General features: G+C 36.9%; 1 protein-coding gene across 1 annotated transcript in view; it reads left to right on the top strand.

Annotated features, from left to right (window-relative positions):
• The first annotated feature begins 5,936 nt into the window (after nt 1-5,936).
• Nucleotides 5,937-12,150, top strand: part of LOC131946849 (ankyrin repeat domain-containing protein 17-like) — a 30,938-nt gene continuing 24,724 nt past the window's right edge. Inside the window, exon 1 of the mRNA XM_059307821.1 lies at nt 5,937-6,012. The gene's annotated coding sequence lies outside the window, so the exon portion shown is untranslated. The remainder of the gene's footprint in view (nt 6,013-12,150) is intronic.

The raw sequence follows: 12,150 nt of genomic DNA, 5'->3' as shown, positions 1-12,150 counted from the left end.
ACACAATATTTTATCTTCTATTGATATTGACATAATGTAGTGATACAATTGATACAATTGATAGCAATTATTAAATAAAAAAATAAAAGTAATACCTGACTTATAATTATAGCAGCATATTAATTCATATATACCCTCAATTCCTCAATTTTTGTTATAATGATAAACAAAGACTAAAATCTGAATGCAGACAGTTTATAAATAAGAAGATTAATTGCCACGCGCTTAACTCTGGACGCCATATTAAACTTAAACAGAACTCAAAATGATTAAAATGAGGTCCTAAGTAGTGATAAATACATAATAATTAGTAAACAATGCAGCTTTGAAGAACTTCAAAAATGAAAAAAAATAAAAAGTAGAATATTAAAATAATAATAGCATTTTAATTTTTTGAAAATATCTCATTGTATTATCAACTCAAGCCCGTTGTTTTTTTATAATGTTAAATAAATATTAAATAGGAAAATACAGATATCTATAGATAATAAAGCAAATAGCACGGCGTTTAACGCAGCGCAGGATGTTTAAACTATATACAAAAATGGCAATAATGTCCTATATATTTGAAATATTGTTAACAATTTGATTTTCTACTGAATGTTGCCAGAAAAAACGAGCCAAAACTCCAACTGTTAAAGTGCACTGTTGTAACGAAAAGGGACACGATCCGTTCTGGCGTTTTGATTTCTATATCAGACAAAGTCCGCCACACGCAGTCATCCGTTGAATGCTTTATATAAACATTTAGAATAGAAGAGAGACTAGCCGTTATCAGAAGCTTTGATTCAGCAATTTTAAACAATCTCTAGGTCTAATGTTTAATCACATATGACCAAAGCCATATTTGGGCTATTTCTTTTTAAAATAATCACGATGAGTGACCTATCTTTCCAAATATAATTTCGTAAGGCCTTTTGTACGTACGTTTCCATGTTTGATAATTTCAAAGTATTACAGTATCTTTAGGTTTATGTTTTCGTATGTGAACATATTCACCCTATAGTACCGTCAATGTGATAATAATTTGTTTCCTCTTATCTTTCGACAACAACACAGCAAGAGAAGTTATATTTGTCCCAGACAACATTACAAGAAAACCAAACTAATCTGTAATGCCTGCAATCAGATTCTGTGCGAATAATATACGAAGCGAATGCACAATCAATGTCAACAATAACATTTTCCAAAGAGGTTGAATTAACCTAAGAGGTCATCCATAAATGACGCCATACTCGTAGGGGGGAGGGGGTCCGTAATTCTATGACGATGTGTAATGAGGGGGAGGGGGGGTCCAGATGTTGCGACGTCACACTTTTGCATTATAAAAAGCAATGTAAGAAAACGAATTTTAGCCGTTATTTCGCTTTTTATGAACTGTTTTAAAACATTGTAAAAAGAATTGATTAAAATACTCTATTTTGACAGAGTTCAGACAAGATTTTAGAAAAATATCGATGTTTTAAAAACAATTCAACTGCAATTTTTAGGGTGGTTGTAGGCTGAGATGTGACGTCATTTTAGGGGAGGGGGTCTGGCTTTGTGTGATGACGTGTGACGGAGGGGAAAGAGGAGGTAAAAATCGTCAAAAAAACGTGACGTCATTAATAGATGACCCCTAAAAACTCACCCCTAAAATTTTTTAACGTTCTTCACACATTTATTAAGTCATATATTAAGTCAAGGAAAACGAAATATTATAATAAGATGCAAGTGTTCTGGTCTTTCATCTTGGGGTCACCATAGATCTTGTGATTTTGTAATGTGCATTATAGTTCAAGCATTATCAAAAAATGTATATTTTATATCAGGCCGCGGTCAGTTCAAGTTATCGGTCACTTAAGACTCGATTATTGTTATCGCTAGTTAACACGTTACATCACGTTTTAATAAGCCACTTTGTCGTGTACGTGTACGTGTACGTGTACGTGTACGTGTACGTGTACGTGTACGTGTACGTGTACGTGTACGTGTACGTGTACGTGTACGTGTACGTGTACGTGTACGTGTACGTGCGGGAAGAGAAAGTTTATATGATGCTTGATTTAAAATAAAGTCACGGTCACAACGCCCAGTGTAAAGCCTGGTCGGGATGGCTTGTAGTAAAATATAATACACACTAAACTACACAGTACTATCGTAAAATACACACGAAACTTTGAACTTCTTATCAGGCTGTTTAATGAAAATGTAACTGTTATCAACTACAGATACATTTTTATCTAACTCTAACTGCTCCTTTTTAAAGTGTTGTCAGTGCAGCTGTGTTAATACATTTATGTATCTTAATTGTCCATATAGGCTGTTGAACAGCCTAAGACATTTTTTTTTGATAGACGGCTTGAAATGTGATTAAAATGATTATGACTTTTACTTATTATTAGAGAGAGCAAATGTTTCAAATATTTAATAAGAGACAATGTTAATTAATGCTAGCAAATGGTGATTCAGATTAAGTTTTCCCATTTGGTGATTAGCGAGCTAGTGATCTGCTTTCGAGAGAGGGGAGGGTGGAGTCAACAACCTATAACAAAAAAGCAACAAAAAAAACGGGATTTACTAACTCAACTAGTGATGGAACAGATAAACCGTAAGCGTCGTTCTCAGCGAAGAGCCTATAAACTATCAAAGCTTTTGAATAAGGTGTAATTTCAATATATTTATTACATTAACGTTTAAACATAATTTTAAATACTAATACTAAAAATCATTTACGATTTTTAATTGCCTAATTTAAAAGGTATGATAATTGTATAGGGATGAAAATTGGATTTAAGAAAAATTGTTCGTTACCCGAAACCGTTTGTGAATATCTATTTGGGATAGTTGATACAAGGCAATTTTAATGTACGAATGTTATAGATATTTGGCAGACATATATGTACTAGCTGCATCCCGTGCTCCGCCACGGTAAATCTTTTTTAAATGTACCAACTTGGGAACAGAACAAAACTAAACACAACACAAACGAACGCAAAAAAAAAAAACGAAAAAACAAACACAACACTCATAACATAGACACAATTTAAATGCAATCATACAGGCATATTGCTCACAGTCTAGCCCGTAGCGCCAAATCGCGCCCTTTCCGGTGATTTGCACCCCCACCCCCTTAAACTTTCGATTTGCACCCCTTCCCCCCCCCCCTCCCTAAAACTTTCGATTTCCACCCCCCCCCCCTCGCACATTTTTTCCAACCCACTTTGGCGCCCCCTAAGGTCGGCACCCGGGGACATATGCCCTCCCCCCCCCCCCTCGCTACGCCTCTCCTATAAAACCCGAAAGATAGAATAATAATTAGAAAACAGTATAAATAATAGGCAGTATTTAAAATATCCGTGTTTTACCTACAATATTTCACTTTATCCATTCACGCATTTTTTTCCAGTACTTTAAATTTTAAAAAATTACAATAGAGTTTCATAACTAAAACCATTGCGCACCTAATGAACATGATGACGCGTCTATAATAGAGCTGAATAGTTGATTAAAAATTATAAGTAATAAACAGTAGGGCCTACATTCAGTGAATAAAATAAATAAAAGATTGCCTTTTATCAATCCATGCTAATTATAATTTTCTAACAATAATTTCCTCTTACACATCCGAATAATTTGCATTCACATTTTGCTAATTATATTATGGCAACACTAATTCCTTCTATGACGAACGTATATTTGCATTTACATTTTTTATTAGCGTGAGTTTAATGTATTTTTAAATTACCTCCTTTGTGAAAATTAGAAAAGAGTTAAATTAATTTTGATTTTTCTACCGTACTGTTATTATGTTATTAAAATGTATCCACTTTTTCTAGGAACCTAAACGAAAATGATATTTGACATTAATCTTTTTAGCAGTTTGCGTGTATTTAATATTTTCTTGACGTTATGCGAAAGAGTAAAAACCGTGGCAATTATAAAATAGCTCTATGCCGCTATATAAACAAACCCTACTCTAATACTTATAATAAGACACTGCGGTGCACTGAAAAGCACAGCATGGTGCGAATGTTTACTTTTATGGTTCCAAAATCTATAGCGATGACGGAAGGAAGGACTGACACACTACCAGCAGCGTTATATTATAGATGTTAGCCATGAGGATTGTTTTATATATTATAATTACAAAATTGGTGTCAACATAGAATAGATCGATTTTGAGAAAAAGAAGATTGATGCATGTGTAATTGACAGAAGTAAGAGTGACAAGAAAATATGTCTAACTTAAGGCCGACTTCTCGACAAAAGGCGACATACTATTTTTTGCGCGTAGCATATGAGCATTATTACATTTATCCTAATGCTGTCGGTTGTTGTGTATTGCGTACTGGTCAAAGTTTAAATTTATGCCTTCGTACTTTCTTGATTCAAGCGCATCAAATATTGTTTTGAATAGGCATACTTAAATTAAGTCTGCTTCTACTGATTATTATTACTAAGTAGTTGGTCCGTTTTTACTCGACAAAATACTAATGGCTTTTCTATTCACTCTTTTATGTGTATAGACAGAATAAAAAGAATGAGAGTAGGAAGTTATCTTCTGATTAACCTTTGCCGCGTTTTTAAGACATCAGGCAACAAGAAATACAATTGTACTTGTGTGCCAAGTGGGTATAGCTGAATGGGATGCTTCTCCCAGGTGTAGTTTCTTCAAATATGAAGTATTGTAAAGTATTGTAAAATCAAAATTAAATAAATAAATAAATATATATATATATATATATATATATATATATATATATATATATATATATATATAGATAGATAGATAGATATATATATATATATATATATATATATATATATATATATATATATATATATATAAATGCTATATAAACTTGTAAGTATGTTTATTCGCATGCATATTTGTATTTACATATATCTATTTTACGTATTTAAATGGTTTTGAAGCTACGCATTTTGGGCTTAACTACGTCTTCTTTTTTCTATGTATAGGAAATGAAAAACATAGCGACCAAATACTTTTTACAACTTTTCTATCCGCTAGAAGTTCTTTACCTCGTATGGATATACTAAACTTATAATCAAATTATTATAATTTTACACATTTCTTTGCATAATATGCACAATTTCAAGACCAAAATGATTTAAGAAGTGAATAGTTTTAAATGTTTGATAACTCTTTTCATAGCTGACGAAAAGCGTCAAAATGTGTCAATGTTGTAAGCCAACCATTTCTATTTATCTGTTGCTCGCTTTATTTATTGCTATTGATATGTAGATTTGTAAATTTCTAAGGTGGTTTCTTCCTGATCCACTTGTGTATTTGGTGTCACCCCTCACCCTCTACCTTTTTGTTGTGTGGCGTCAACTTACATTAATCCACCTAGAAATAGCATAATAATTCAATTGGAAAAATCATTACCTTTGTAGAAAATGTTTACATTTGGTGTCACCTCAACCAATTGTCGGTTGACATATCAGTTATTACAATTCTCAACGATAGCTTTTTGCTCGGGCAAATATCACAACGCTTGATTGATTTCACCCACTCTCTCCCGTGATAGCTTTAAACTGCACAGATGATACTATAATAGGTTATTAACACGGCTAGATGTGGCATTGTTCTCTCTATCGACAGCAAGTTTACGTCAAGGTTAAAAAAAAAAAGCTTAAATTCAGTGTCAGTATGATGACAGAAAAACAACACAAAGAATTGTTTACGCGATTTGAACATAATTCAGGCTTTAAGGAGATAAAAATGAAAAATATGTGTGTTGAGCTAGGTTTGATTATCATCAAAAACCACCAAAGAAACAAACACCTACAATACGTTTATCATCACATGTGATAACGTATCTTTTGACAATGACTACATGTGTGTTGGCTATCTCGTTATTCTAATCACCACAAAATGTTTATTATCAAATAGTAAGCATAGTGTTTATGTGCAATAAAAATTACAGTAAATGTAACGGTGCAGAATGAAAGGATTGACGGTTACCTGTCTGGCTTGATAACATGACAGGAGTTCGCCAGAGCTTGGTAAGAAAGTTTATTTTCCTATTCAAGTTACTTTTTAACAAAATAACATGATAAGTTCTCAAGTACACTATTAAATCTTGTCAAAATGAGTGCGCCTACTATTTCGTCAGTAAAGAGCTAATTTGTCTTTTAAGATATATCGTTCAAAAATATTTAGAAATAAAAATTAAAAAATGATATCAGGACATTACCCTCACCCACCCCGGACATTTTTAACCCCCCCCCCTCCGACATTTCCGCCTCGTATTTACCTCATGGAGCAATAATCACCCCTGTCAATTACCCCCCCCCCCCCCCACCACCACAAAGATAGAATCCTGATTCTAACTCCGAATCTTCATCAATATATTAACTTAATCCAATCTTAAGACCCTAGCCCTAACCCCAACCCCAACCCCAACCCTAGCCCTAGCCCTAGCCCTAGACCTAGCCCTAGCCCTAGCCCTAGCCCTAGCCCTAGCCCTAGCCCTAGCCCTAGCCCTAGCCCTAGCCCTAGCCCTAGCCCTAGCCCTAGCCCTAGCCCTAGCCCTAGCCCTAGCCCTAGCCCTAGCCCTAGCCCTAGCCCTAGCCCTAGCCCTAGCCCTAGCCCTAGCCCTAGCCCTAGCCCTAGCCCTAGCCCTAGCCCTAGCCCTAGCCCTAGCCCTAGCCCTAGCCCAACCCTAACCCTAACCCTAGCCTTAACACTTGCTGAATCTTACGCTATGACAGTGGGGGTGGTAATGTCTTACTGGGTGGGGGTAATTGACAAAGGGGGGGGGGGGTAATTGACAGGGGTAATGATGGGGGAATGTCCGGGGGTAATTGACGGGGGGGGGCGGTAACTCCCTGTTCCCAACGTAGACAGTAGCAGACATAAAATAAAGACGGGCAAGGCAAGAGCAATCTCCAACAAACTAAAAAATGTTTGGGGTTCTGGAGATTTAACCCTTGGAATAAAAATCCGAATTTTCAACACACTATTAAAACCTGTTTTACTCTATGAAGCTGGAATCCACAGGGCAGGGGGAGGAGAGGCAGACCAAGAAAGACCTGGAGACGTGACCTGGAAAAAACACACCAAGAATATTGGATACACCTGGGAACAGTTGGAGAGACTAGCCCAGGACAGAGATGCCTGGAAATCTCTTGTCGGCGGCATATGTCCCAGGAGGGACGACAGGCAAACCTAACCGCTAATATTCAGCGGTAATACTGCAACAGGCGCAGCCGCCGGCGACCCGGCGATTGCGTGACCCGAAGCGCCCCGGTCTCCCCTGTTGGTACTATTTCGCCTATATTTGTTTAAAAACAAAGCCTATACATTCAGTGGGGGAACTAGAAAAAAGGGTCACCGTTTTCAAGAGATTCAATGTGCCTAGAAATCTCCTCTTTCGAATATTTATTTATCTCACTCAGAATCATCTTTCAAATAATCAAAAACACGTTTCACAGCATTTCGTTTGACAGCCAGTGTACTGTAGTGTAAAAAACGCTCTTTAAGCACACGGATGTTTAGGGCTCCAGATTTAATATAATTTATGAATTTTATTAGCAATGGAGTCGGAAGAGTCTTGCTGGCGATTGGCTTGCCGATTAATAATGCTGTGGATTCCCCATGATTAGGCAATTCTATTTTTTGCTTATTTTCTAAAATCTGGATTCATCAACTCCCTAAAGTTTAATGCCGCCCGGGTAAACAGTGTCGAACCGCAATCTTCATTTATTTTAATATATCGTATTTAGAGAAAAAACAAATCGCGCCCTGCCGGGGCGCCACCCCTGCGAAATTAAAAATGATTTTTTTACAGATACCTTTCCCTAGAGCTTTATAATGAGCTGCCTAAAGTTTCATGCCTATCGGATAACGCTGTCAAATCGAAATCGACTTTTATTTTTATATACTCTATATAGAAAAAAAATCGCACCCTCCCGTGGCGCCGCCCTTGCGAAATTAAAACAAAGATTTTTTTTAAAGAACCCTTCCCCAGAATGTTCTATTCAACTCCCCAAAATCTCATGGCTATCGGATGAATGGTGTCAAACCAAAATCCACTTTTTGTTTTAATATACGTACATAGAAAAAAAAATAGCACCCTTCGTTTTCCAATAAACTCACCAAAGTTCGAAAAATCGCAATCGGCTGCTATTTTTTATATACCGCATATAGAGAAAAAACAAACTGTGTCCTGCCGCAGAAATATTCTCGGGAGTATTCTCATCTACTTCCTAAAGTTTCATCGTACTCGGATGAACCGCATCCGAGTTTTATTTTTTATATACCGTATATAGAGAAAAAAAAATCGCTCCCCCCCCCGGTGGTGCGCCACCCTTGCAATATTAAACAATATTTTTTACAGAACCCTACCATTAAGTGATCTAATCATCTCCCCAAAGTTTCATGGTACACGGATGAACGGTGTGAAAACGAAAAAAAAAAACAACGAAATTTTATAAACCGTATATAGAGAAAAATCGCAGCCGCCCGTGGCGCCGCCCTTGCGAAATTAATAAAGGTTTCTTTTTTTACATAACCCTTCCCTGAATTGTTCTAATCAACTCCCCCAAAGTCTCATGGCTATTGGATAACGGTGTCACACCAAAATCGACTTTTTTATAAACCGTATATAGAGAAAAATCGCACCCTCCCGTGGCGCCGCCCTTGCGAAATTAAAAATGATTTTTTGCAGAACCCTTCCCTAAATAAAATCACCAAAGTTTCATGCCTATTGGATTAACGGTGCCAAACCGTTTTATTTTTATATACCGTACATAGAGAAAAATCGCACCCTCCGGTGGCGCCGCCCTTGCGAGATTAAAATTTTTTTTTTTACAGAAACCTTCCTTAGAGTGTTATTATGAATTCCCCAAAGTCTCATGTCTATTAGATGAACGATGTCAAACAAAAATCGACTTTTTATTTTTATATACCTTATATAGAGAAAAAAATCGCGCCCTGCCGGGGCGCCACCCCTGCGAATTTGATTTTTTTTTTCGCAGAAACCTCCCCAGGAATATTCTTAACAACTTCCCAAAGTTTCACGGCGATGTGATGAGAGGTGTAGTAATGCATAAAGGACAAACACACAGACACACAGAAACACAGACACACAGACACACAGACATTGCTTTATATATATATATATATATATATATATATATATATATATATATATATATAGTTAGATTTTAATCAAGTGTCTACCCTTGCCCCGACATGGTGGTACGATGGATGAAAATCGGATTGTTGCGTTGGGAAATTTGTGAGTGATACATCTCACTATTTCTAGCATATTAGCTATTGACAGTCTGACGTTTGATAGATTGTCGTTGACTCCACAATATAAGGTTAATGTTGTGGTGCTAGAGTCACGTAAGCGGCTACTAATAACGTCCCTAATTTTTTTTTAAAATTTGCCCCAGCCAGCGCTATTTCCGGTACACGCTCGAAATGATCCGTGGCCATTATATTAGGGTGGAGACATTTAAGTGTAGAGTCACCAATGATCAAATGGTGTTTTGTTGTTTAGTTGGTGTTTGGGGTGGCGACACGTTTTTAGTGAAGTAATGAGTACAGCGTTCGACCACTAGGTCATCGATGGCCTAGACCGATAGAACGCTGCATTGTGTATCTTATACATCATGTACTTTTAGCGCGTTGTCGTTGCAGGGTGTGGGGACTCAACTGTTCCGTCGGTTTGAATAAACGCGCTATGTGTTCTCGTTTTGTTATTTTAACAGGGATAGAGAATGCAGATTCTTGTAGTATGCTTGCCGATGGTAATTTTGTTTCATTTATTAGTTGTTGATTATCGTCACATGTGAGGTGGATATAGTGCTGCAAGAGGGCTTCTAGGTTGTGATTTGTTTTCGTAGTGACTCAGAAATACTGTCTTGATAAATCGCACGCTTCTTAACGTTGACGTGTTTATCTTTGTAACTATGTACTTCATAAGACTGATAGTCTCTTGACTTCGTCCCTTAAGAAAGCATTTTCGACTCGGAGTTGTTCTAGTTGGCTGTTAAACTGCATATTTTCGGCTTTAACGGCTTTTTTAACACTGGTGATTTCATTCAAAATAAAGGATCTTAAGCTATTTTCCAATTGTGTGGTTTGATGAAAGGATTTATTAGGTTTTTTGGACTACTATTCAAATCAGTTGGCTGAGTTAGGTTTGAAGAAAATTTATTGTTATAAAGAGGTGTTACACAATCTAACGATTTGGCAATGATCGTAACCTCCGCATATTTGTTTGTTACTGTTGGAAGCGGACATAAACAAGGGCGGTGAAATGGGTGGCTCCAATTCTCTGGGCGGGTACATTGAAGGTGGTTATGACAGTGATAGTGGCGGAGACATGGATAGCTTTGTCGGTTGTAATAAGATTATTTAAAATATTGCCAAATTCAGTATCCACTCAAACATGACACAATGTTAGATTTACCCTGTGCCATGAGTTTGTTATTAGTGTGGTAAAGATGGGCAGTCAGCCTCGATATTTTATAAATATCTTCTACATTGGCGCCATCTTCATCCCTTCTTTCCTCGACAGAATCAGCTTATTTTGTTTTTATTTTTTTCTTAGCTAATTGAGTTTTTGAAAGCTATAACAACGCATCGCCCTCTATCTTTCTTTAAAATATGAATATTATCCGCTGAATAGATGTTAGCAATTTTTTTCATATGGCTTTTTCTTTGTTTAAACAATACTTTTTAGCTCTGCTGCTCCTGGTAACTACACCAGTTCCTAACATTTTCACCCACCAGTAAAATTAGTATCTCATGTTGACATCAATAGAAATAATAGAAATAGAAACACGAATTATCAGTTCAAGTAATAATCTCTCCTTCTTCTTCTTCGTTCTTAATTATTAGTGTTGAAGGGGATCGAGATTTATCTGCCACTGGGTTTGAACTCGAAACTTTGTTCGAATTTATCAAACATGAGCTTTTTGCCGACTCGACCACGCCTCCAACACAGTTAAGCGTTACCTGTCAACTGGTTATGCGCCATTGAGGCCATTGACTCCGATTTCAGCCTGCTTTTCTTTTTAGATTTGCTTCCATAGCCTTTGTCCAACCAAGAACAAACTACAAGGCAGCAGTTGTTTAATTTTGGAGTTGTCTCTCCTAGAAGAGTGGCTGTCCCCAGCTAACGAGCCTCATCTGCCCGAGGGTTCGAACTCGAGACTTTTCGGTTTAGCAACCATGAGCTTTACCTACTCGACCACGCCGACACCTCAAGTACTAATAATATAGTTATCCGGTATACATGTTAACAATGGATGAGACCATTTGAATCTATTAACATAAAATATCGTAGTATACACCGGTTTGTAATTTAGAACTAAACTACAAACTCAATCCTGTTGGACGAGTGATACTTCTCTTAGAATTATTTAGTTTTTAAATTAAATGAAAAGCACTTAAAACTATGAAAGAAAGTCAACAACAAGTCCAGAAGTGCTTGGTATACGTTAATCAAGTGTCCTGCATAGCGGTCAAGAAATACTACCATATTCAGTGCTAAACCTTCAACAAAAAGCGGCCCGGGCTCACATGTGAGCACTAAGGCGCCTACTTTCGTTTTTAAAAAAAGGCAATACATTAAAGACACGATGGGCAACAATAATCGTTGACTTTATTGAATAATTCTCGTCCTTCGGCGCCTTGGCAGGGGGCGATTTAGCGCCCCGGCTTATCAGTGAAAACCATAGCGCCTACGCTCGTTTTAAAAAAAAAACACGATAGTCTATGGATAAAATAGGGTGTCAAAGTTGTTTAATAAAATGAATAAGGCGAGTTCCCCAGCGCCCCGGGTGCAATTTAACGCCCCGGGTAACCCCATGAGCAATACGACGCCTATGCCCGTTTTAAACATTGCAAAAGACTATGCATATTTTTGGGTTTCAGGGTCGTTCACTAAACATAATCAGGCGCGTCCGCGTCGCCCCGGCATTGTGCGATATGGCGCCACGGGCGTTTTTTTGGCCCCACAAATATGATCCAAAAGCAGGCATTTTTTACATCTTAAAAAGAAACATCAATTTTAGAAAAAAAACAAGGTCACTCGTCTGAAAATATAGGATAGGTAAAGTATTTATTAAAGCCTCCTAATATATTTTGTCATATTTTATTTGTCTTTTATGTTTTGCTGCACC

The sequence above is a fragment of the Physella acuta genome, unplaced genomic scaffold (genome assembly GCF_028476545.2).
Source record: "Physella acuta isolate Inbredline_101_S28 unplaced genomic scaffold, ASM2847654v3 ptg000572l, whole genome shotgun sequence".
In the NCBI taxonomy this organism is placed as follows: Eukaryota; Metazoa; Mollusca; class Gastropoda; family Physidae; genus Physella; species Physella acuta.
This window is presented reverse-complemented; position numbering and strand designations above follow the sequence as displayed.